At 40.8% G+C, this 27,578-nt stretch overlaps 1 long non-coding RNA gene across 1 annotated transcript in view; it reads left to right on the forward strand.

Moving 5' to 3' along the window:
• The first annotated feature begins 15,519 nt into the window (after positions 1 to 15,519).
• Positions 15,520 to 27,578, forward strand: part of LOC120368663 — a 43,515-nt gene continuing 31,456 nt past the window's right edge. The window contains exon 1 of the long non-coding RNA XR_005582719.1: positions 15,520 to 15,593. This is a non-coding gene — a long non-coding RNA (uncharacterized LOC120368663). The remainder of the gene's footprint in view (positions 15,594 to 27,578) is intronic.

The raw sequence follows: 27,578 nt of genomic DNA on the forward strand, positions 1-27,578 counted from the left end.
AACAAAGAATGTAGGGCATACTTAGAGGGTGGTGGACGCTAATGTGGGAAGCAGTGCTCCTGAAACAGATTTGGAGATCATGGTAGATAATTATCTGAAAGTGAGCTCCTGTTATGCCCCATCCTGCTTTCCTCGCTGAACTGTTCTTTCCATGGACACAGACTTTGTCCCACTAATCATTTAGCAAGGAGGGTGGGCTCCTCAACTAGCCCCCACACATCCTGGTCCCTTCTCAAACTCTTTTCTTAAAATTGTGAAATCACAACAATATCCCACACTCCTATATCATTCAGAGTGAGGTCTTACAGCAATCTACTCCTTATTTGCCCACGCTTGTGCTGGGACTTACAAAACACAAAAAATCTATACCTACTAAAAACTCTGCCTGAGAGCAGGAGAGGGGAATGCCAAGGACTGAGGGTATATTCACCTTTACATTATTTTCCAGCAATTGGGTCGGAGAGTGGAATACTAAACCCCTCTCCTTATTAAACTTTGCTATGACCAATGGTCTGTATATCTTTAAGGCAATTCCTTTCCCCCCTGCCAAGTGAGGAGGAGTGAGAAATCTAATTCTCCTCCTCTCTTTACCCGGGCTTCTACAACCAGGGGTGTGCACACCTGAATGATAGATCAATTTATACATAGACCAGTTATCAGTTATATCATATATCAAGTGCTTTTAGCAACATTTATCAATAACCACAGTGCATTCCTTCCCCCTTTTGCATTTCTCCACCAAAAATGTTATGCTTATAAAAAGCACACAGGATCTTTTCAGGGGAAAAGGCAATACGCCACTTTTATTGAAAATACAATAGTTATCACACCCAGAGTTCTATGGCAAAACACCCCAGCTTTATACTTGTAAATTCCCACTTTAGTCTATGGCTTTTGCAATGTCATTTTGTAATTGTTAGTCCTTAAGTGGTGTTATTCTTGGGGTTTTCCCCTCTTATCTTTTATTTGTTGTCTCACCTTTGGGGGCAGGGGGTTGCCTCATCTCTGAGGTTGTCAATGCTGTTAACTCATTTAGCATCAGATACAATGGATGTTTTCTGATTGTTTCCTGCTGTCTCTCCAAGTATCTCACTTCTTGTCCATCTGGACATTTGTGATGGCTTTCATACTCATCCTTAACCAGGCACACATCCTTTACTCACACCAAACAATTTTACAGAGAATTTCAGACAGGATTACATTTTAGGAAGGGTTACATGGTTACTAAAGGGATTACAAAGGAACCTTACACAACTTCGTTTGCAATGCAGATAAGAAACAAGACGTTATAGCAAATATTATAATGAAAACTTATCCTAAAACAAAAGGTGACCATAATCAGCCATAATAACTGTTCTGGTCTGTTCCCATCTTAACGTCAGTTCAGACACAGGCAGCCTGATGTGTTTTTACCAATGGCCCCTTAGGCCATTCCTTTCTGCTATTCAAAAAGGGTGGCTGGCAGGATATGGTCAAATCATACATCAATACATTTAATACATGCTACATTATTATATCCTTGATTCTAAATTATCCAAAATGCTAATATAAAATTCTACTACTACACTCTAAGTGTGAGGCTGTGGTCAAAAAAATAAAAAAACAAAACAGCAGCAAAACAGGTGAATCTTGAGTAACAAAACAGAGATGCAGTCAGGAAAGACTTTCAAGGGATATTAGTCATAATTTGAAATCATAATAAGTTAGCAAAGGCAAAAAGAGTTACCATAAACTCTTCATCCTAGGGTTCAAGCCAGCACTATGACCCCATATATAGATTCCTGCCTTTGCTTAGGCATCAACTTTCTCTAGTCTCCCAAGTAATCATTTCCTAGTCCTTTCCCTGAGTAAGGGGAGGAAATAGCTAATCCAAGTTTTAAAAAATTGTACCTACCTGTAATATTGTCTATGCTTTTTGAGCAGTAAATGAGGGAGCCCCCACACTAGCTTTAGAAGACAATGGAATTGCCTGAAAAGCAGAATGAAATACCCATCCTTGTAAATAGTCATTGCTGAAAATAATCGGCAATATATTTTATATCAGTGGATATTTTCAATCAGTGAGACTGTGTGTGGTGGGGTGGGGGAGGAATAGGAATAAAGGGTATTTAATGAGGAAAAATAAACAATAAATTAGAATAATCGTTACTATTTATTGTGGTAGTGCCTACAAGCCCAGTCACAAATCAGGATCCCATTGTGCTAGGCGCTGTTCAAATGTAGAACAAAAAAGACTGTCTCTATCAAAGAGTTTACAATCTAAGTAAATTAATTTACCACAGAAACTAGAAATTGATGTCCAGAATTTTGGGCTGATGCCACAGAATTTGCCAGAGTACATAAGGGCCTGCTAAAGGGTAATGGAAAAAGAGATGAAGGAGTCTGTGAGAAAACAATGGATTCTGGTATTTTTACACAACCAACAGAACCACCCTCAAATATGGAGACTTCCTGGGCATTGAAACACATACTCCTTGCTGATGTTTGCTTGCATGTTTGCTTTCAATAGGTGTCTGAGACAAAGATTTCTCTCACATGTAAAGTTTTGATCTTGCTTGACTTACAGGAGATATTTTAAAATTACAATTTACATGCACACTGAATGCATCTGGTCTTGCTTAACTAATGTTCCTAAGCTTAGAGCCTACCTAGTGATATTTTTCCTAGTGATTAGACTAACTGTTTATATTCTGCTTCTCTTTTCAGTTTCTCCTCATTGCAAATAAACCTTGCTGTTATGCAATATAGAGCAACTGAAATTTGTGGTGGGGTGACTTTTGTGGAACAATAGTTGGATGCTCTGGAGAGAAAGAACTGATTTTTTAACTTAAGGTTTACAGTCAGATTTGTCTGATATTATTGAAGACATCCTCCCAGTAGAACAGGCAGGATTTTGCCTGAAGAGGAACTGCTGTGATCAAGTAGCTTCACTTACCAGCCACATCGAGGCAGGATTCCAATGCAAGTTGAAGACAGGAATCGCTTTTGTTGATCTGTCCTCAGCATTCAACGCTGTTTGGAGACAGAGCTTCCTCCTCAAGCTCTCCCGCATTATTCACTGTCGGCGAATGATCCACCTCTTGGCAGCAATGACTGGGGACTGACGCTTTAAGGTACACCTTAATGGCCCAGATCAGTAGACCAAGAACTCTTAACTCGGGCATCCCTCAGGGCTCTGTCCTGGCTCCAATACTTTTTATTTATATACCACAGATATACCAGCAATGGAGTCAAGGAAATTCATGTATTGGATAATATTGCCCTAGAAGTTCAACATACAAGCCTCCATACCATCAGCTTCACCCTAACCCGAGATTTTAGCACAATAGCTGATAATTTCCAATGCTGGCAATTTAGGCCTAATCCCCCCAAAAAAACATGGTAACTGCTTTCCATCTGAACAATAAAATAACTAATACCAAACATGATGTGCAGTTCTGTGGTGATAGCATCAGCCACAAAGCTAATCCAAAATATCTTGGAGTTACCCTGGACTGGAATTTGACCTTTCAACAACACCTTGAGAACACCCACGATAAGGTCAGGTCTCGTGTCGCATTTATCAGAAAATTGACCAGACCATCATGGACCACCAGTCCATGGACCCTATGGACCACAATACAGTGCCTTGGTATACTCTGCAGTTGAATATTGTGCACCAGTGTGGTCTCATAGCAATCACACTAAACTCCTGGACACTCAACTCAATAATGCTATGTGCACAGTTTAAGGGACGCTCAAATCTACTCCAGTTGACTGGCTCCCAGTCCTATCGCACATCCAGCCTATACAGATGAGAAGAGGGGCTCAGACATCTTGCTTTCTTAATCATGTCAATATAAATATGAGGATCCCATTGCACCATGACCTGCAGCACTAACCAAAGATGATATTAAAATCACACAACCCTCTATGGAAACATATCAAGATCCTTACACCCAACTTTGATGCTGAGGCTCAATGTTGATTCACATGGAGCACTTTGACTGCTCAAAACAAACAGCTCATAGTTGATCCTGTTGAGGAACCACTGGGTTTTGATTTATATCAGAAAGACTGGTGCAGATTGAATTGCATCAGGACATCTCATGGGAGATGTGGACAAACTCTCTTTAAATGGAAAATGAGGCAAACACTTGTATGCCATTGTGGTCACCAGGAACAAACAATGGAGCACATCATATCTGAATTTCCCCTTCGTTCCTTTGCCAGAGGCCTGAAGGACAGTCACCAGCTCACTGCTGTGGCAATGTGCTGGCTATCAAACTTAGATATAAATTTGTAGTTGTTGCTACCTACCGAAGCCATATGAAAGAAGACAACAACTCAGCAAGGATGACTTTTGTTTTGGTTCCCTGAATGGTGACAAAAAGGAACTGCTAAATGGGCACAGGGAAACCCAACAGGTCTGATTACAAAGCGTAAAAAAATAAAAAATAAAAAAAGGAAGTTAAAAAATTAACTGTTTCATGTCCAGGCTGAGCACACTTTCTATGCAACTAAAACTATTTCAAATGTCATTATATGCCATTGTCATCAGTGCACTGTTAAAAGAAAGACTGCAGCACCACAAGTGCAGGGGAGTAGTATTCTGGATCTCCTTAGTTTTGTTTAGGTGCATTTGGTTCCTGTTGTAGGACTGACCCAAAATGAGTGATTAAGATGTATGACTTTGCTACAGCTGTTACCTTAACAATATAGACTAACTTCCTGTCCCCTTTCCAGTGCGGGTAACAGATTGGCATTCTTGCCATAATCACCGCTTCTTCTATTTTAGCTTCTTGGCACATAACTCTTTTGTAACTATTTCAGGATTAACTCTCTTTGGCTCAAGAAGCTTGTTAGATGTTGACATTAAAGATTTTGTCCCTCCATAAGTCTCTGAACTCTTGGTTCTAATTAAGCATTGTGAGGAATGTTGTAATATTCTACCTATGCTAAGAATGGATCTCTTCAATTCACTGGGGCTTACTTAAAAAAAAAGTCAAGGTTTTTTGCTAGTGATATTCTTTTGCACTTTGTGCTGAGAGCAACACAGTTTCACTGGATACCTCTGCACAATGTTGTAGCTGCTTTCATATTTCTTGCAAAAAACATGGCCATTTCTTGCAATAACCTGGCTTTGACCTAGTCATTAGCTATATCTCAAATAAGTCAGTCTTAGATAGTCCATTTCTAAGCCAATCAGGTTCACATTACTTAGCTTTATGATGTGGATTTGCAATACAATCAATCCTCTGCCCCAGCAGCTAGTTTCTTTTTTGAATATATTCTTGAGGTTTATTAAAAGCTTTTTGTGTAGCAATTTCCAGCCCTACTTCATGCTCCCAGTGTAATATATATTTTACATCATAAATGCCTCTGGTCCTCCTACATGTAGTTGAGTGGAGGATTTCACCCCCTTCAATTTTTATGCAGTATCATTTGGTTTTAACTCAAATGCTGTCACCACCTCCTCCAGTTCTCTGTCAGGCTGATGGGATACATATGGCTTCATTTGTTCCTTTTTTGCCAGAGATGGTTCTCTTTTATGCACTCAGGATGTGAGAGTGTGCTGGTAGGAGACTGAACTTGGTATCAGTCACTTAGGATTCAGCATTACAAAGGATTATACCCAATGTCATATCACAGGGGCCAGTACTAGAGCAGGGTGAGAAACTTTTCCCATCCCATGAAGTTTTTCAAGACTGCAAAAAAAAAATCATATCTGAAACCAGGAAGAAGAGTCAAAGAAAAATCTAGAAAAAATTCACAAACTGAAAATGTTTGTACAGTTCAAAGGAAAACATTGATAACTTCAAAACTGAAACAAAAGATTTCAACCTTTTAAAAATGTTTTTATACTATAAACTAACAAATTTCCAAACAAAAGCTCATATTGAACCAAAAAAAATTAACTTCCATTCTGACACTTTCAAAATGAAACATTTCAACAATTTCATTTAAAAAAAATCAAAACCAGGAAATTTGTTGACACTGACCTTTTCCTGCAAACGTTTGGTTTAGATAAATCAGCATTTTCTGACCAAAAAAAAAAAAAAAGTCAACCCCCCCCCAACGAAGTCGTCAGTACCCATTGGCTCCTATGGCAAGAATCACCTTGCAACCCATGAGAACTTCAATTAAATGATACACTCAGATAATTTCTTAGCATTACTGTTTACTCAGGAGACCCATTCTTGGTGTTGCCAGTGACTGTTTGCTTTGCTGCCTAGAGTTTCTTTCTCCATTTCTAAGGAAATTCTCTCCAAAATATTAAAAAAAAATGCCCTACACATTCAAGAGACTCTTTGGACACGAACCATGACTATATATATATACAAAGCCTAGCATTGATTGGAGCCTTTTGATACAATAGCAACACCTTTACAATCCGAAAGAGGGGAAGTTCTCATGTACTTTCCACACAGTCAAGAGGAACCCTTCATGAAGGAGACAAGATAAATTCCCTCACTAAGGAAATACTTTCAGGAAACTTAAACTCCATTAGCCACTGGAGAATTCTTGATTTGTTTTTATTTACTTATTGATGGTGTGGAGTTGATGCAGAATGTAAGAACATGTGAGACAGAAGGGGTGAACATAAGAATGTCCGTACTGGGTCAGACCAAAGATCCATCCAGCCCAGTATCCTGTCTACCAACAGTGGCGCCTAGTTCTGATATTATGGGAACAAGTAAATAACTTTTCCTTATTCACTTTCTCCTCATCACTCATGATTTTATATACCTCTATCATATCTCCCCCCTTAGTCTCCTCTTTTCCAAGCTGAAAAGTCCTAGCGTATTTAATCTCTCCTCATACGGGACCCATTCCAAACCCCTAATCATTTTAGTTGCCCTTCTCTGAATCTTTTCTAATGCCAGTATATCTTTTTTGAGATGAGGAGACCACATCTGTACGCAGTATTCAAGATGTGTGCATACCATGGATTTACATAAAGGCAATAAGATATTCTCCGTCTTATTCTCTATCCCCTTTTTTAATGATTCCTAACATCCTGTTTCTTTTTTGACTGCCGCTGCACACTGAATGGAAGTCTTCAGAGAACTGTCCACGATGACTCCAAGATCTTTTTCCTGATTAGTTGTAGCTAAATTAGCTCCCATCATATTGTATGTAAAGTTGGGGTTATTTTTCCCAATGTGCATTACTTTACATTTATCCACATTAAATTTTATTTGCCATTTTATTGCCCGATCACTTAGTTTTGTGAGTTCTTTTTGAAGTTCTTCACGATTTTTTTTGATTATTCACTGTTTCAGTAAGATACGGAGGAATGCTCCCTTCCCATATGTTATAGCTAGGGTAGAACCCATTACAGTACAAAAGCCAACATGAAATACAGGGCTAAACATATGATTGATGACACTTTGAAGGCTTAGAAACCACACTTCCAGGGGAAGATCTTCAGCTAGGGTAAATAGTCAGTGCTTCCTACTTTTCATGAAGTTATGATAGTTTACATGAGATAAAGATCAAGCACTCACTATCAAATGACATTGCATAATGCAAGTGCCCCCCAGAGCTGCAAAGTGTATGTGTGAGTGGAAAAAACATGTGGACAAAAGGAATGTCCCATATTATGACAGCAGTATCACTCATGAGGGTTAATGAACATAGGACAAAGTTAATTTTTTTCAACAGTAATTGCATGCTGAGCTGTCAGAGAAAAGAAAAGTATAACTCAGAGTCGGTAATGTAACCCTCCACACTCCTTTTCATTGACACATGCAGCACGCTTCCTAAATGTCAAAACCATTATAGTATGTTAGCTAGGTATTGTGAAACCAGGTTAGCCAAGTCACCACTTTGCATCTCTAATGACAGTGCTTGCTTTTGAAGTTTATCTTAACACACCAGTTTACAATAATTTGAAACAAATTGTTTTCAAAAGAGCTATGAAAAGAAAAAGAGGCCATGGAAAGAAAGAAAAATAAAGCTCACAAGTTAAACTTCTTACAATTGTTTCCATCACTCAACAAATATTGATTTCTTTATTATATTCGTAGAAATGTGTCAGTACTGTCAGTGCAGGATTGATTCCCTTGCCTCTGGGAATGTTACGTTATCAGTATAATTACTACCATCAGTACATTTTCACAATCCTTTCTGACATTTCTGCTCCAGTGGCAAATTAGTGCAATTTTGACTTCTCCCTTCCATGCACCAGCTACCAATGAGCAAAAAGATCTCTTAATTTCCCCTTCCAGAAAAAAGGGGCTATTACTGTAACAGCAGAGAGGAGTTAACTGGAAACGATAAAATAATAATAGCCATGCCTCCTTATAATGCATTTACTGAAGCTGTTTTTTCCAGATGCAGTTAGTGTGCATGCAAAATTGTAACTATAAAATGCCTTCAGTAAGAAAACAGATAACTTTTTAAATCTCAAGGATTATGTTGTATTACTATATTTTGTAAAGTATCAGAGGGGTAGCCGTTTTAGTCTGGATCTGTAAAAAGCGACAAAGAGTCCGGTGGTACCTTACAGACTAACAGAAGTATTGGAGCATAAGCTTGTACTAGTCTATAAGGTACCACCGGACTCTTTGTCGCTTATATTTTGTAAGTAAAGAATAAACCAGCAGATTCTTCTGAAAGCTATTGTCTAGATAGATATCCCCAACACATTTTGGAATTGTGGTGGTGGGGGTGAGTCACCACAACTCCACTGGAGTTCAGTACCTTCCTGGATCAGGCCACTTACTAGCACCTGAAATGTATTCAGTCAAGTGTGTACTAGGGAATAATTCAAACTTAATATAAAATGACAGATTAAGCTAACATGTCCCATGGGTTATAACACCCATTATTCTCTTCAGGACCAATTGAGTTGTAAATTTCACCAAGATTTTCAAATTTTACTCTCTCAGACATTTTATCTGTAAGCAAAAATCCTCTCTTCCGCATGTTACAAATAGAGAGTAATAAGTTTGGAAAGAGCTCTGGCTCAGTTTACTGATTTATCTCACAAGACATCATTTCAAATCCCCTCTTCTGTTACAAGTAAAAATGAGTTTGGTGTTTGGCTCTCAACTTCTCCATGTGTGTACACAGAGATGGGAGAATTGGTTAGAGCCTCCTAAACCTTCTGCCAAGCCAGGAATGAAACCATATCTGAAGTGTTTCCCTCTGGTTGACATTTATCCAGTTGCCCCGGGAGGAGATCATAATATAAGGCCAGATCCGAAGCCCGCTGAAGCCAATGGGCTTAGGACCAGGCCCATCATGAACTTACATGCAGACATCTCAGTCATGAGTGATTATCCTTGGGGATCCCAGGTCCCTCAGCAACAAGAATCCAAACTTACTTTGGACTTGAACCTGGATCTCCTACCTCGTAGGTGAGTGCTCTAACTGCTAGGCTATTGGTTATTCTGAGATCTCTCTCTCTCTCAAAAGTGAGAATGAAAACCTATGTCAAAACCTCAGACTTGTTCACAAAATTGAATTATTGCTCCCAAACCTACCTATGACCTCCCACCCTCAACATATTTCTTTTCAATGCACTGGTCACTGCATTAAGACTGTTCTCTCTACTTCAATTCAGTGTCTCACCTACATAATTCAGTATGGCAATTCACATCTCAGAAATTCCTCTAATAATAATGGTAATAATCTTTTGGGGATAAATGGGCTGGTGCAAGTTGGGACCAAACAAATCCTCTAATAGGTTCCTTCTAACCTCTTTCTCTCCCTATGCATTATACACACGTGTCATGTACAAAGACCATTATTTATAACCCTCTATAACACATACAAAACAGTTTTGATTTAATATGTGATTCATGTTTGGGGGGGGGGAGGTTCAGTCCGTTATCTGTGTGTGTCACGGGCAACTGGTTCAAGATGCTCATACTCAGTGCTTATTTTAAGAAAAAAACAGTTCCCTCATTCTTTACTTACCACAGACAACTACAAATTATTTAATCATGTGTGCAGTAAAGAGATTTGTTTTCCCCCACTGAGGTTAATTTAATTTTTAGTACATCTGAATAAACATAGCTCCCAGGAAGATTTTTAACTAAAAGGTCGCAGAGACCTCTGGTCTCTAGAGTTCTCTTGGCTGAAGCTATTGCATTACCAGGTTAGGGACCAATTCACGTCTGCTGAACTCCTGCCCTGACAAACATTCATTTACAACAGATAAATATGTGCTGCATAAACAATTCAGAGGGATTACTGAGATTACCTGTGGTTTTCTCTGCTGCTGCCAACATAACAGACAATGTCCCTTGTAATGAAAGAGCCTGTTGGACATATGCAATACTTATAAATTAACTAAACATGAGGAAGAAATACATTCCCTGGGAAATGCCAATGCAGGGTGCATATACATACACACACACTCCGCCCTATGGTATGTGCTCTCCCCACCCCCCGCATGCACCCTTGTCAGAGTGATCAGGTTAGAAATAGGCAGACTCCTTGAAATAACAGATTCAGTTCCCACCAGGGTAAGCGCTTCCTGATCCAGATAAATTGAGTTCATTGTATGTGTGTGGTGGGGGAAGTGTCTTTCAAGTGAGACCTCAAAAGCATATGAGCAGTCCTATTGATCTAATTGGGATTATTCATGGACATACAGTGAAGCAGATGCTTAAGTGCTTTGCTGGTTTAGGGGCAATAAAATTAATGCTAACCCACAAAGTGTTGGTCAGATAAAGTGGTGAGCTTACTGGAATGGAAGGATATTTTAGGTTGGATATTAGGAAAAACTTTTTCACTAGGAGGGTGGTGAAGCACTGGAATGGGTTACCTAGGGAGGTGGTGGAATCTCCTTTCTTAGAGGTTTTTAAGGTCAGGCTCAACAGGCTAAGTTGTGTTTCATCTGCAAAAAGAAGTTCAGGTTTTATTTGTAAATTAAAACCACAAATATACCTTTATAATTTATCTACCTTTTCTATTTAACAAACAATAGCTTTAATATTCCACAGCAGTGTGATCTGTGTGATGGAGCATTACTATAACATTTTTAAAATTAAGTTCCTGTTCTACTTCAGCTACTCTGTAAATATTTGGTAATCTATCTTGATATGTTCCTGTCTGTCAAGGGCTGTTACCTACTTGATGCTTTTGCTTAAAAAGCAGACAGAAGGAGTAGGAAGCACCTTCCTCTGATTGTAAATCCTCTTCCTTAATTGTATATGAGGCTGAAGCTGCAGTTTCAGTGTTTTGAAGTTGGTATGCGACATGAATAATTACTAGCAATGGATAATATTTATGGCTGGCATTTAGCTGTGTGTAAAAGGATAATGATGCCAAACAGACTAGAAAGATCTCAGCTCTACTTTACCTACACGTAAGGACAAATACATAACTTTCAATAATGATTTAACACAACAGTTGCCTGGGAAAATTTGGGCACAAACACCTGGCTTTATTTTTATTTTTTTAGTCACTTGTCTATTAAAAAGGGATGCTGACAAGCTTGGTAGACCTAAAATGTGATTTACCAGGACCATTTTCTTATATAGCTTTGCAAAGTCCTGTAATGCAATTCTGTTTGAGATTTGATTTTGATCATGATTTTCCTGGATGTTAGTTATTTGTAATTGCTTGGTTTTTCAACATGAGTCAATTCTTTTTATTCTTATTTAAGAGCAATGTGAAAATCCATAAATAAAACCTACAGTAATAAACCAATATGCACAGCTCAACACCCACAAGCAACTCTAGAACAACAAACCACCATGCACACCTCTAGATTCATTACAGGTTCTCAGTTTTAGTTAATCGTCAGTTTCTGTTCAACATATTGTATTTACAAAAGCATTTGAGTTTATGGGATTTTTTGCAAACTGCCTGCAGTGAATGCTCTTTCAAGGATATAATATTTGGTCACTGTGATTCGTCACCTGAGTCACATGGTATGGTTTCTGTTCCCATATTGGACAACCAAATCTTTATAAACAGGAGCAGTAACTGAAGAAATCAATGAGTATTGAGAGGGGAAGTAGGAAGTTCTCTAGATAGGAGGGAGATGATAGGCGATAAGACGTAGGGAATTTTAAGGACATTTTAAATGTTTACTTTCTCTTTTGCACAAGAAAGTGCATTTTTGCCTTCAAATGGTATGTGTATCCTAGATTTTAGGATAGCTAGGTTCCTTCCTTCTCCCCAGAGGAGGGAGGGGAAGAGAAAAATAGCTAAGAAGTAATGACTGTCTAACTGTCATCACATTCAGTGTACCCCTCACATTCATAGCACATAATTGTTGCTGTTGTCACTGTCACTTTAACTGATGTTGCTTGTTTTGTCCCCTCATTTCTACCTGACAAAGGCAGGGAGGCAGATGACTCTCCCATTACCATCAGTTCTTTGATGTTGAACAATGTCTGGCCCTGTGTCATGGATAGAGTGGTTGACTCCAGGTGTTCATCCTGCTAACACATTGTCTGCCCACTCTATAGATACCTTGCCCTGCATTCTAGGGATGGGACATATTCAGAGTTTGGGTCCAGAGAAGTGAGATTCCTGCTGCTCAAGCATTTTTCTCTCTCTTGTCTCCTCCCCTCCTCATGCTGATGTTGTTTGTGTTTGTGAAAGAAATTGCCTTTAAAAACCTCTTCTGCTTCCTCCTTCTGTCCCAACACCCTCAGTCTCATATGTACAAAGTCTACAGGTACAAAGATGGGTGAGCGATCACTTGTTGCATGAATACTAATTGTGTGCAAATACATTAATTGACGTGCAAGTACCCGTAATTGCACAAAGAGCTGTTTCCCAAACCTTCATTTGAATGAAACCCAATCACCCTCATGGTTCTGAAAAAGGGACTAGAAAGGGTACAGACATGGCCAGATCCTCAGCTTTGTAGATCAGGATAATGCCATTGAGTTAACTGGAGCCATGCAGATTTACACCGGGGAGAGCATGGCCTTTAGCGAAAGCATGCAGATATGTTTTCCCTCACCAAGCAATCATCTCCTATTCTTCTACTGTCTTTCAAACACATCTGCTACATGGGCATGTCTAGAAATCCTTCAAAAGATCTAGGCTTTGATGCATGTGAAATTAATCTGGTCATCCCAGTCAACAAGTGTCTACATAATTAAAAAATAATAATCACAGTTGGCACGCTGGGAAGGAGAAAGACCAAGAATGGGACATGAAGCCTATCCTTTCTCTGCTAAATGATGATTATTTAGGAGTTATTCACTGATTGTCCCAAAATGGACTGATACAGACAAGAGAGAGATAGTGTCTCTGGGCCAGTGCCAAGGTGCATTGAGAAGGCAGTGGTTCAGAGCCTCAGCTGGTGTAAGACAAAGTAGCTCTACTGAAGTACCTGATGTTACACCAGAGTTAAGCCATTCTCCCCAGCTAAGGATCTCAGCTAGCATTGAGTTGGTCTCCGCTGCTGCTTGTTCTGTACCTCTGCTGTGAAGGAACAGATGACTTCAATGTCCAGGTCTCTCACCCTGGCACTTCACATGAGCGCTCCCCCAAAAATCTCACAATTAAACTCAAACTCATAAATCTAGACTTTAACATTTATAACATAAACAGCCGCCAATGCTCACACACTTCCCTAGCCCATGACATGGCTCTGCATAACCTCAGTATGTCCTCATATCAGGGGAATCCTCAACTCTGTGGTTGGGGCAGTCTTACAATCCCTTTGCATCATGACATAGAATAGAAGGAGCCATATCAGTGACCAGGACCTGGCTCATGGTTCTGTATAAAACAAGTGCAGAATATTAGTGAAGGCTCTTCTGAAACAGCTTAATAGAGCTAGTCTTTTCCAGCCCCCTTCTATTTGGCTTTTAATCAAAAGCAGCTTTTGTGGGCTTGGGAGATGTCACTTGAGTTTGTAAACCAAGCCAAAAGAATCCAAAATGCTCTTTTCCTCCCTCAATTAGGTTTTATAGTTACAACACTGCCAGCTTTTTACCAGAACCTACTGACTGCTCAATAAACAAGTTAAAGAAACCAAGTTTTTATCCTCCATCTGTGTGTCATTGGATCAGATAGTACACTACACGGCAGATTTATGTTGTATATCTTCTTTCATCCAGTCTATGTTCTAAGACATTTAACTAGAGTTACAGTTCTCTCCAGAGAGAGAATTAAGAAGCACAACAAAAAATATTTTCCATGATGACATTTCAAATTAGATTCAACGGTATTTAACAATACAAGCCTGTTCCAGTGCAGGAATTACTGTAACACCCACTTGGGAATACCCTCTGGGGGCTCTATTCAAACGCCTACAAGTCAGATGGCTACCAAAGCCCTCTGACCCATTGCCAGCATGCTTCAAGTAAGGTGTGGGGACAATCAATTAAAACCGCCACTAGTGCCAATAGTGAGGATTCATAAACAAACTAAGGAAATACAACCTAGATTGAGCAACTATAAGGTGGGTGCATAATCGATTGGAAAACTATTCCCAGAGAGAAGTTATCAGTGGCTTACAGTCAAACTGGAAGGACATAGAGAGATTAGTTCTGGGTTCGGTTCTGTTCAGTATCTTCATCAAAGTTTTATATAATGGCATAGAAAGACACTGTAGCAAGGCACCTCTTTTCTCTCACCAAACTTAGTGCTTTCCCCTCTGGTGATGGTGGGCCTGGGGTAATCTGCCTCTGTCCCCCCCAGGCAGGGTTTGCCTTCCTCCCTCTGTGGTCTCTTGGTCATATTTTCAGGGTAGGCCTGAGGGTCAGCCTAAAGAGTGATCCTCCACCAAACAAAAAGGAAACAGTCTCATAAATAAAAACCCAGGGGGTACCTTTTGCTGTCCCCCTTTCTGGGGCAAGGTGTTGTCCTGTTGGTTGCCCTAGGGTGTCAGTCCTTCCCCTAGCAGGCACTCAGGTCTCCCCTATGGGAAGGAGCACAACCTCTCACCCTGGAGCAGTTTATTTCCCTGCTACCACTAGCCTGGCAGCAGCTTGTCTTTGTTTCTCTCTCTCTCTCACCAGAGGAGGGGATTTTTGAAGTCCATAGGCAGCCCTTAATTGGATTCAGGTGTCCCTAATTGACCTGAGGTAACCTCTTCTCAGCTTATAGATAAAAGGGGTCTTTAACATTCTAGGGATAACATCAGAGGTGAAAGTAAGCCAGTACGGTACAGTACAGCATACTGGCAAGGGCCAATATGCCATGCTGGACTGGACCGGCTTCTGTCACGGTGGTTTAAAGGGCCCAGGGCTCCAGCCGCTGCAGGGAGCCCTGGGCCCTTTAAAGCGCTGCCGGAGCTCCGGCAGTTGGGCTGGGTGGGGATTTCAAGGGCCTGGAGCTCCGCAGCAACCAGAGCCCTGGGTCCTTTAATTCGCCCCTGACCCCTGTGGCTCCCAGCCGCCTCTGCAGCTGGTAGCTCCGGGATGATTTAAAGGCCCTGAGGCTCCCAGCCACAGCCGGAGCCCCAGGACCTTTAAATCTTGAAAGGCCCCACCTCTTCTGGTTGAGGCCATGCCCCCGCTCAGACCTCCAGCGTACCGGTAAGTCCTTTAAGTTACTTTCACCCCTGGATAATATATCAGTCTTCCAGGACCCTCTTGCAGCCGTCCCACCTGACTTTGTCACAACACCTATAAAGTCTGTGGACAATATCAACCAGGGAGGGGTTGAAAGTGCTTTGGAAGGTAGGATTAAAATTCAAAATGATTTGGACGAACTAGAGAAATGGTCTGAAGTAAGTAGGATGAAATTCAATAAGGACAAATGCAAAGCACACCACTTAGGAAGGAACAATCAGTTGCACACATACAAAATGTGAAATGGCTGCCTAAGAAGGAGTACTGTGGAAAAGGATCTGGGGGTCATAGTGGATCACAAGCTAAATATGAGTCAACAGTTTAGCACTGTTGCAAAAAAAAAAAAAAGCAAACATCGTTCTGAGATGTATTAGTGGGAGTGTTGTAAGCAGGAAACATGAATTAATTTTTCCACTCTACTCTGTGTTGATTAGACCTCAACTGGAGAATTGTGTCCAGTTCTGGGCACCACATTTCAGGAAACAAATTTCAGGTGTACAAATTGGAGAAAGTCCAGAGAAAAAGCAACAATAATTAAAGGTCTAGAAACATGACCTCTGAGGGCAAAATGAAAGAAATTGGGTTTGTTTAGTCTGGAGAAGAGAAGACTAAGGTGAGGAGGGGGAACATGATAACTGTTTTCAGTACATAAAAGGTTGTTACAAGGAGGAGGGCGGGGAAATTGTTCTTGTTAACCTCTAAGGATAGGACAAAAAGCAATGGGTTTAATTACAGCAAGGGTGGTTTAGGTTGGACGTTAGAAAAAACTTCCTAATATCGGTATAATTAAGAAAATTTCCTAGGGAAGTTGTGGAATCTCCATCATTGGGGATTTTTAAGAGCAGGTTAGACAAACACTTGTCAGGAATTGTTTAGATAATACTTAGCCCTGCCATAAGTGCAGGGGGCTGGGACTAGAAGACCTCTCGAGATCCCTTTCTGTCCTATGATTCTATGATGATTCTGCAGGGGGTCAACAAATAGTCCACTGGACCACTGATAAGCCAGGGCAACACAGCCCCCATTTAGTCAACTGGGGAAGGAGTGACAGATTGTAAAGGAAGAGTTTTAAGTTTGGAAGCAGGAAGAGAGACAGTGTACCTCGGAGAGTCCCTGCTAACTTCTCATTCCCCAGAAAGAGAGTATGTACATCTCTGAGACTCTGGATACAGAGATCAGCATCCAGAGAGAGAGAGAGATCTATAACCTGGCATCAGCAATCAAGAGCCAGCAGAGACCTGGACGATGGGAGGGAAGAAGCTGCTCAAAATAGCGGTGATACTACGCACCTTGAAGAGAAAGGGGAGAAGGCTTAAGCAACACCCCAGGGGATTACATTACCAAAGAGAATTCTGTTACATTGATTGTGGTGAGACTGTATGATGGCACAGAAGGAAGGGCCGCTGTAGATGAAACAGTTATGTTCTACAGTGGGACAAATTTGAGGATTTTAGGATGACGGAAGACAGTTTTCAACTAGGGTCTGAAGAGATGTCTAGTAAAGGTGTTTGGAGATAGAGGCAACACTGTCAGGCTTCTTAATGTGTCTGAGAAGGCAGTAGGAATGCTGGAGAGCTGGAACTTGGGGGAAGCAAAGTAAAAGAAGTTGTAATTGTCAGAGCAAATGGAAATGTCATGGATGAGTTCAGCAGAGATGACAATGAGGCTAACCTAGCCACTAGGAGCAAGTACCACCACAGACTTTACTTGTCTACTTCACATTAGCCACATATAACCTAAGGGTATGTTTACCCGGGAGTTGGAAGCTTGAGCTTCCAGCTTAGGTAGACATACCCACACTAGCGCTCATTGAGCTAGCACATTAAAATAGAAGTGTAGACAAAGCAGCAATAGTGGCAGGTTAAGCTAGCCTCAAGTTTGTTTCCATCTGAGACTCTAGGTATTTACCTGCAGCAGCTAGCACATCCCTGCTGCTCACACTGCCATGGCTACACCTCTTTCTTCAGCATACTAACTTGATCACAGTGAGTGTGGCTATGTCTCCTCGAGCTGGAAATTACACCTCCAACTCCAGTGCAGGCATATCCTAAGTGTGTGATGCATGTGCTTTTGTTGCTTGGCTACTGTACCTGGATTTAATGCCACCAATTCCTTCTTTTGTCACCTTCCAATGAAAGATGGGGGATCTCCTAAATTGTCTGTGGATGCTGCAAGAGATTCTCTCTCTCTCATATGAAAACTAGCATAAAGCCCTAGAAATCGTGCACATAGTTACTAACTAGGGTTCCCGTTGGCTGTTTGCAAATTTAAGATAGCAGACAAGCCAAGAACTCCAAGTCTGATGTTAAAATTTTAGGAGAGAGGATTTATGGCACGAATGTATTGCAGTATCATATGATACACTAGCTAGCATTTTTAGAAGTGATAATACCTTAATTAGCATCATATTATTGTCTTTATGATAAAACATTGCTGTTGTCAAATGAATTGGGATTCCACTCTTCAAACTTGTTTATAATCTGACATTTAAAGCTGTATTCTTTACCAGCTCCTTATATCTGATACTACTATTTTTTTTTATTAAGATGCCCAGCTAGGTTGCCCTTAAGAACTCCCACCTCCTCTCCCTGCAAAACAAGGCTGTTTTCTATGGTGAGCTGCTTCTTTTCTGTATAAAGTTAGCCTCCCATTCCCAGTGAAAACTAGTCCTCCAGCTGGGAGCCCAGGTCGTTAAAAAGAGACAGTTTCTTGCTTTTAGATACTTTACATTGTGTTGCATTTAAAAGTGTGGATTTCAGTTTCCATCTGTGATGCCACTCACCACAGCAGCACTTCCTGCTGGTCATCACAGGGATTTACTCCACCAGCCAGTGTGCCTTCTCCAGGTGTCTCTGCCCACAGACCCTCCTCAGTCCAATAAGCATAGCATCCTCTTCATCACTCGGCCCTCTGGCCGAGTCACCATCTGTATTTCCCCCTTCCCAGGTTCAGTCTATCATTCCAGCCACTTCCTCAGTGGCTAGTGGGGGGTGGGGAGGACCTGGGCCCACCCACTACTTGGGTCCCAGCTCAGGGACCCTATAGAAAGCAACCTCCTGCTGCAGCTCTGCAACTAAATTGGGCCATTTCCCCATGGCCCCAGTAACTTCTTCACTCTGACCTCAGGTCATTCAGCTAGCAAGTCCCAGCAGCTAGCCAGAAGCTCCCTCTTGTTCCCCTGGTCCCTGCCGTCAACTGTTCTGTCCAAGGTGCTACCTTTCTTGCAGCCTACTAGGAACACAGTCCTCACTCCTTGAACTCCCCTCAGCAACTAACCCCCGCTCTGCCCTGCAGCTTCTTTTGTACTAGCACACTAGGCCCTGATTGGCTGCTCCATTCAGCCTCCCTAGGCCACTTGGAAGATTCACCTCTACTGCCTCTTTCTGGGATGGGGTGTGGCAGGCCCACAAGACTACCATTAATACCTTCCACCCCCACTGCACCATCTCATGTAGCAAATGTCAGCTGGGGAAGAAGAAGCCCCTCCTCCCACTAAATGAGGGCCAACTATATAAATGCTCATTAGTATTTTTCCCCTGCTTTAGGGGATATATATCTAATTCCATTTTCCTCTATGCAAGACATGGTTTTAAATGAAGTGTATCAATTGATTCTTGATGAACAGAGATGCAAATAGAAATATGTCTTGGAACTCATATTTATATAACACCTTCATTAGGTCAGGTAATTCAGCTGCTAGTTAACATAACATTGCCTGGGCTAAATTTCCCTGTTTCTTTCTTATGTAGCATCTTAGTCTTATTTTGGAAATATTTATTAATTAACATAAAGAATAGGATTTCCTCAAGAAGAACACACACAGTATATTTTAAATATACAATGTGTGTCTGTGTACACATACAACATATAGTGCTTTTAGGCCTTAATCCAACTCTGGTTAACTTTAGTGGAAAGATGCCCATTGAGTTCAATAAGAGCAGTCCAGTCACATGTCCCTGTAACATTATGGGAACAGTAATAATTTTGAAACAGGAGGAACAAAAGCCATTAGTATGTTAAAGTTATTTAAAAGACAAAAACAAAACAAACAAAAAAAACCCCACTCAATCTGGTGGTGGGGAGGTAGACTAGCAAAGAAAGAAGCTTGTTAGGGCCTATTTTTTTTTATTATTATTATTTTTTGGGCTCTTCCATGAGGCTAGATGAAATGATTTAAAGGGCCTCCTGTGTCTCAGTGCAGGCAAACCCGCAACAAAGAGTGGTCACTTCCCATTTCTATTTGCTCTTGAGATCATAATTGACAAAGCAGCTCCAGTATGCATCTGCTGTAATTGGCAGCCTCAGAGCTGTAGATTAAGCTTGCAAGAAGACTGAATAACCACTCAAGCTTGATAATCAATTGGCAAAAGAAAAAAAAACCTACCTATAGTACTCCTAAATTACTACACAGAGCTGAAGGCTAAAAGTGGCAACCTTTGCTCCTTGCATTCATAAAATAACTGGGCACCAAGAATAGAAATGTCACTAGCAACAATTAGGATAAGATACATACAATGAGGAGCAATGCATTCACTTCCCCAAGGGTCTATATTAGTTAAGTACTTGTTTCCTTTATTAAAGCTGTATGAAATATTGAGCTAAAAATTAAAGACTTGGAATTCCCCTTTTTTACAGCTCATTGCTGTTGCTGTATTTCCTATAAAATGTTTCACATCAGTGAAAACTGAAGTCACTGGAGTTACTTTAATACAAAACCTGAGTGAGTGTAGAATGAGGCTAAGAAAATGAGGTATTTTAAATTGTCTAGCCCTGACTGAGGATCTAAGACCTGATTTTCCTCTTATTACACTGTTGTACTATGTCAAAAATCAAAGGAACTACGTGGCTGTGGGTAAAGGAAGAATTGGGTCCACGGACTCAGACATAGCTTGCCTATTTCCTGCTCCAATTTGTTTGTAGTTGCATTAAAGTGACTGGGAAAAAGGTGTGGCATGACCTACAGAAAACATCATAGTTTCAGTACAGCAATTATGTGAGCACAATTGACATCTAGTCTGGCAGGTCAAAGAACTCAGAGATTGTTCAAAGATGGAAACCATTTATAATCTATGGCTTTTCTGCAGTAGAAAAATCAATTAGTTTTATGTCAATTGATTGTTTTAACCAAAATATACCACCTTAGATGGAGGAATGTTCAGATAGCTCACACATCACCCCCACTTCCAGCTCCTGTTGTGCAGAGCATATCTGGGGAAAAGGAAGCATGACTGCAGATTTCCTCTGCCCAAGTGATGCCCAACTACTGATAATGCCCCTTAGGGACAAGACCAGCCAAACAAAAATTGAAACTGCACTAACTTACACCAGGGTTGCTCCAAGTTTAGGGGTATAAATCTGGCTTAAAGCGATATTCACACACTAGGCTCAGAAGCAGCCTCAGATGTCAGCTACTAAGTTTAATGGGGTTTGCCCAGTGTGGAAGAGTGGACTCACTACTAGAACACTCCCTTATGGCTGAATATGGTGTGGCAGGGCCTCTTCATTTAGTATTCCGTAATGACAGCCACTCCAGTCCCAAAGTGGTTTGTTTCTTCTTACGACTCAACCCTCCAGTCAATGTCACGTTTTAGTCCCTCCCCTGCTGAGACAACAGAAAGTCTAACAAAAACAAATGTCTGATCCCTCCATCTGGTCTGCCACCCTCATTTCTGGACCCAGTAATATATCCACCCTTTTCTTGGGGTGTCTAGTAATCCACCTCCCCTTCTCAGGCTTCATACTGGGATTAGACGGGGAACCAAGGCCCTTCCATTACACTGGGTTCTAGTCCAGGCACCCCAGGCCAAGCAATTACGGTTCACTTTGCCAGTCTCCTTGCTGCAACCTCCCTGGACAACTTCTTATCAAGTCTGTCGGCAGACCTCTCCTACAGCCTCTCGAAGTTCACTCTTCTTTCAGGGCAGGAGTTGCAGGGCTCTTCCCCACAATCCCCAAATGTACAAATGTAAATCCACTTCTGCCCTCCTCATGCTTGACGTTTCACCCCTCTATGTTCTTCAACTGAATGTCTCCTAAGACATTCAGATACTTCCCTATTATCAGAGCTCAACACTGTAGCTCTCTCCATCCTGGTGGCTTCTCCATGTTTCCCTGTTACTAACAGAGTGACTGTAGAGTTTCTCCATACAGCCTCCTTTCTTTATAGTTATCATCCAAGCTCCTTTCCCCAAATGGCTTCATCTTTAACTGGAGCTGGCCCACCCTCTAGGTGCAGTCAGGAGCATTAATTGGCCTCCCAGGTTCACTTTAACCCTTTCAGAGTCAGGATGGGGTATATACCTCATCACACCCATTTATAAGAAAAGGTTCAATTTTGGTTCCCCCAACCTTGCTCTGTTCTTTTAGAGCACTGACAATAAAAGTGACATTCTACTTTCAAAATGTTTTGAAGAATGACTCTGGAGAGTTTATTTAAGAGTTTGACCTTACCAGTAACATGCAGAAAGCATTTAGATTATATATAAATGTCATCCATCAGCTGTCCTTCCAGTTCTTTTCCTTTTCAATAATTAATCCTCATATTTTCATTATACATCAATATCACCTAGCATAGGAATACTTAAGAAGTTTGGGCTTGGCTCAAAGTTTTAAGTGTGAAAGATTGCAAAGTTCAGCTTGGTTTTACAGGGACACCGGCTGGTAGTTTAGGCCCAAACCTTTTGGAACTGAGTGCATGTGGGGATTACAAACCCTAATATGAACAAAGAAATAGCACCATGACTTTTTGACTATGGCCTTCTCCTGCCTCTGCTCTTTTTCCTTCTAATCTCTGGGAGCAGTTATGGCTCAGATTCATGCCAGCATCTATTCTTGTGTACCCTGCTGAATGTCACTAGCAACAGAAGGTTAGATTTTGATCCCAAGTTTCCATTCATTTCAATGAGAATTGGGTGTCCAGATGTGTAAGGCAACTTTGAAAATCTTAGCCAGGAAGTCCACAATAAATCAAAGTTCTGGCAGCACAAAGGAGTAGCATCCTATCAAGCTAAGGTAATAATTGGAGATATACCAATCTCCTAGAACTGGAAGGGACCTTGAAAGGTCATTGAGTCCAGCCCCCTGCCTTCACTAGCAGGACCAATTTTTGCCCCAGATCCCTAAGTGGCCCCCTCAAGGATTGAACTCACAACTCTGGGTTTAGCAGGCCAATGCTCAAACCACTGAGCTATCCCTCCCCCCACAGGAACCTGCTAGCCCCAAAACTGGGCAGCACTCAGTAGGAAGGGGTGTTGGGCCAAACTGGTCAGAGAGAGAACTGATTGAGTGCCTCCTCTCAAAATATCCCACTGTGCAACCCCTGCAGGATTGAAGTAGCCCCCACCGGCCATTCACCAGGATGAATTCTCTTTCTGGAACAAGGAGCTACTTCCTGCACCTGCTGATATTTTAATTTCCATTATTGGTTTTAGTTTATGAGCATAGTGAAGTAATCCAGGTTTGTGCCCTTACAGGAAGATATATTAATTGTGAATTGAAAGCCTCTTTGGGAGTCAGACTGCAGCTGACATCCAAGTCTTTATTTATGCTAAGGTTGCAGATTAAAAATCGCAATGGGATAGGAAGTGCAAAACCAAAAGCTCTCACATCCTCCATCTCAATGTTGCATGACCTGTACATTCTGTGGTTTGCATTTTGCAACACAGTGAATAACACTAAAGACTAAGATGTATTTCACCAGAAAGTCAAAAAGAAAAACAAACAAACAAACAAAAAAACCTGCCAAACTGACATTGCTGTTGGTAAAAGTGAGTGAGCTGGGCCTCGGGCTCTCAAAATGTCTGTCTTGTCCCCCTGTGTAAATATCAATCTTATATTATAATGAACAGGCTAATATGTATATGGACTTCTGCCTTCCACTGAGTGAATCAGAACTGTTCAACAGTGTACAATAGGCCTAATATCAGTGTTAGTGCAAATATTAGGAGCCTGTACTGCAGGTGCAGAATGACATGGGCCTTTGTGTATAGTACAGCAAGAACAATGAAGTTCTAGGTGGACCCAGTCTTGCTACAATAACTTCCTCTAATATATGAGCGTGTCATCATTTCTTTGTGATTTTAAGCTAAGACTGGTGATCCATACCATGTATGGACGTAGCCCGGGAGCTTTTTACTGCCTCCCAAGCATCCCCTCATATCTAGAGTTGCCTCTGTAGCTATTCTGCATCTATTTCCTCTTCATCCAGGCCTCTTTAAGAATTCACTCAATCTCCAATAACCTTCTATATTCAGTCCTTAAATTCACTCTTCACTAGTTCTCCTGAGGAGGCTGGCAACAGAGCTTGTCACATGAAAAAAAAAAACAGACCTCAAAAAGTCAAAACCAGAATTTTTCAGCTCATCTTCACTTCTTTAAATCCCACTCACAACCTTCACCTGGCTCGGGTTCTACAATCACAGCTACTCTATCAACCACACCCTCCCCTGCAGCATCCTGCTGCCTTTTTCAGTGGAATCACTTGATTCCTTACAGGTGGATCTCATCTTGCAATCAGGGCTGGCTTAACCCCAGGCTCACCAGCCCACAGGCAAGACACACTGTTAAAGTGGAAATCCAAAAGAACACTTGGTAGCCTGTCCTCTGCTGCTCAGCAAATTCTGAAGATAGGCCTTTAGTAGAGCTGTACTTTGTCTTTCAAAGTCATTGAAACTAATGTATGTCTAGTTTTAATAAGATTATTAGATTTGCAAAATCAAAATCTTGGGTATATTTCTTCCTACATTCTTTTAGGGTAATGAAATGCTCAGATAAAATAGTGGCAGCTTCTGACTCAACACCACAAATATTTTGTGGAATGGAGGTTCTCTCCAGAAGTTCAGTCTTCCTTCTGACTGCACTCTGAAACACTAAGTGTTGTCCACATTCACTTTGACCAAAAAATCCACTTTGATAGCATTCACACTCATTTTCTCATCATTCCAAAAATTGCTCAGCATGCTGATCACTTGTTTTAATAGACAGTATGTTCCTGGTTAACACAAAGCAAATTCTACTTCGTGTATCAACATCTGCTGAAGAAACAATATTTGTAGTTGTGAATTAAAAAACAAACAAACATATTTTGATCAGTGAAATGAAAATCCAGGATAGTTCAGGTGTATCTAAAGAGTCCCCAGGACATCATATGAAAAGTGAAGACATAAGGTCTCTCTAAATACAGATGAAAATTCAGGTTACTCAGCCCTGTTCAAGTTAGCAGAGTCCAAGACCAAAGTTCAGAAAGTATTTCTGTAATCTGAACTACCCTAGAGAGAAGCGTTAATTTTTAAGGCATGTCACAGTGTCCAAGGGCTGGATAAGGAGTTGTTCATACAAACTCTATTTTGGGTATCCCTTCTGTCTGCAAAGAAGGCAAGGCTTATCTCTGACACAATGTTCTGTCCAGACTGATGACCTTGGAAAGTAATTTTGTTGATCAATATTTGTTGGGACTGAGATTAAGCAACAGCAAGTGCTTTGGGGCAGACTGCAGAGGAAGTGAAATTCAAACTAGTGAAAGACATGTTACGGTTGTGGCTTTGTCTTTTACTGTACAGTTTTGACTGTTACATCTCTGAAATCAATTTTACTGCTTGTCTTCAACCACTTAGGTCAGTACAGTCATTTACTGTAGCTACAAACCACAATAAGAGTCTGCAAATTAACTCTCTGTATTCGGAAATAAAATGTAAAAAACAAGAAAGATCCCACATGAAATTTATAGCACCAATCACTGCAGACAAGCAACAATATGTACTCTAAGGCACCAGACCAAGCAGTAATAAAATTCCAGTTTGCAAAGGGAGGTTTAGAGAAAAATAGCAGAAGTACAAAAAATTGCAATATTTTTGAGTCACAACTATGGGAAAAGCTTTTAATAAAATCAGGAAGAAGTGTGGCAAACCCCTTGAGCCCAGTCATTAATTGACCAGCGTGTTGGGGCCAAGACTCTGTGTAAGGCACACAGTCCCTAGTTAGCTAGGACATCATCCTCATATTTAAATAAATTCAGTAGTGACTTAAGTGGTCCCTAGGATGCAGAATGTCTGTTTCAGTTCAGCCCCACCAGATCTATGGCTGCTCCAACCTGTGGGCTGCTCTGCTACCACCTATCCAGTTCTGCCAAATTGCTGGCAGTCCAGCACTGTAGTGAGCTTTGCACAGGGGTCAGTATCTCTGGGTGGACAGAGTCCTTGATCAGTCAAACAGAGCCCTTGAATGCCTCTTATTTATCTTGGATTTATCTACCTACTGGAGTCTTCTACCTGTCAGATCAGCATGAACTACTTACTACAGGGTATATAGCTTGCATAATAAATATGTTTCTCAAAAACACAGTTAAATTAACAAACTATTATCTATTATCAGAACATAAACTCCAAATAATGGAGTGCAACATACTATATAAAACTGGGGGTAAGCAAAACTATATTGATGCCTGTCATCAGCGACTTTTTCACCCTTTTTCCTATAAGGGGAGCAGAGAGTTCCATCCCTTAATCTAAACCTTCTAAATCTGGAGCCTTTTTTACTGAATCTGCAGAAAAGGAGCTATTTGTTTGTTTAGTTATATTTTACATGTTAAAGGTTTCTTATTGTTCTCGATGATATTTTATGGTGTATAAGAAATCTATATTTGCTGATTTCCATTGGAAGTGGATACCACTGTTTTGGGGAGATCTGTGTTTGCCCGATTGCCATGAAGATCAGACACCAGCTAAATATGAGGACAAGTTAATGTTGCTATAACTATAAAGGCATCTCTGTAACATATAAGGCAAAAAGGAGTGTTGTGTAACTGCACAATAAGAAATTGCTTAATCTTTCCCATTCATGCTTTTAGCGTGTTTTTTTCCCCACCCCTAATTTAATTTTCAAGTGATCAGAAATATGGTCAGGCAGCCTGCCAGGAGAAAGAAGATGATGAAACTTCTGCAACAGCCGTTAAGGAACAGTATTGCCCCCTTTATAAAAGATTGCTAACGTGGTAAACCAGCTAGGCTATGCTATGCTAACTGGGTGGAGAGACAGAGGCAAACCAAGATGAAAGGGACACTTTAAATTTTTTAGAACTTTATAAGAGAAAACCCCAAAATAGTACCAGTACCATAAATAATATAGAACATTACCAAATACTTATTACTTATAATACTACACTATAGGTTACCATCTCATTAACCTTTGTGAGTTAATACATGCTACTCTTCTTTATTCTGTGAAGATAAAACCAAATGCATTATTATTAACAAGAACAAAAGAGATTACTCAACAATATACAGTGTCACTTCAAAGAAGATTCAATTTTTCTCTCCTTGGCTATAAGTCCAGCTCCACTCTTGCTGTCCTGTTCTTTGTTTCTCTTCAGCTTGAACTGCTCCTTACTGTCAATGTTCCTGTGTGGCTATACCTCTTTTCACTAAGTTTATCCACAAGTGCGGTTTCTCCACCTAGTGGGCCCTCACTTGTCCATTAGGCACCTTTGAACTCTAAATGTTCAGACAGTCATTCTCTCCGTTCATATATTTTAGACCCTTTGTGGGAGGGCTTCTCATTTCAGGATCTGTTTTCATCTAACACAGCTTTTTGATCAATTCTCTTTTTCACCAATTATATTTCCTTTCAGGTTTTTTTCTTGATAGTCTCTCTCTGGTAAATCTGAAGGTTTTATTTCCCTCTACTTCCCTTCTCTAATAGTGTCTGCTCACACACCCAGGTATAGATTTTTTCTGGTTCTCCTGACCTAAAATCTTTCCTATTTTCCTTCGTTCCTCCTCCTCTGGCCCCTACTTTTATTCTCCAGTTCTTTTATTTTATCGCTTCTCCTCCTACCCAGGCTCCAGTTTATCCACTCAGCAGCTCATTTTTTCACTTTCTCTCACAGCCTTTTTTCCCAACTGCCGCTTTGGGTGGATTCTGAATCTCTCCCCAGCTTGAGCTGCCCTCTCCTTTGATCTCTCTCTCTCCCCCCAGGACAGCATTCTGTGTTGCTGCATCACAGCTGCAGCAGGTGCTATTGCCAGGGTCAGGCTTACTACACTAGCTCTTCATTGATAAAGTAGATTCAGTATATGGATGGGTGAATAAGGAAGGGTG

Source organism: Mauremys reevesii, linkage group 7 (assembly GCF_016161935.1).
Source record: "Mauremys reevesii isolate NIE-2019 linkage group 7, ASM1616193v1, whole genome shotgun sequence".
Classification (NCBI taxonomy): Eukaryota; Metazoa; Chordata; order Testudines; family Geoemydidae; genus Mauremys; species Mauremys reevesii.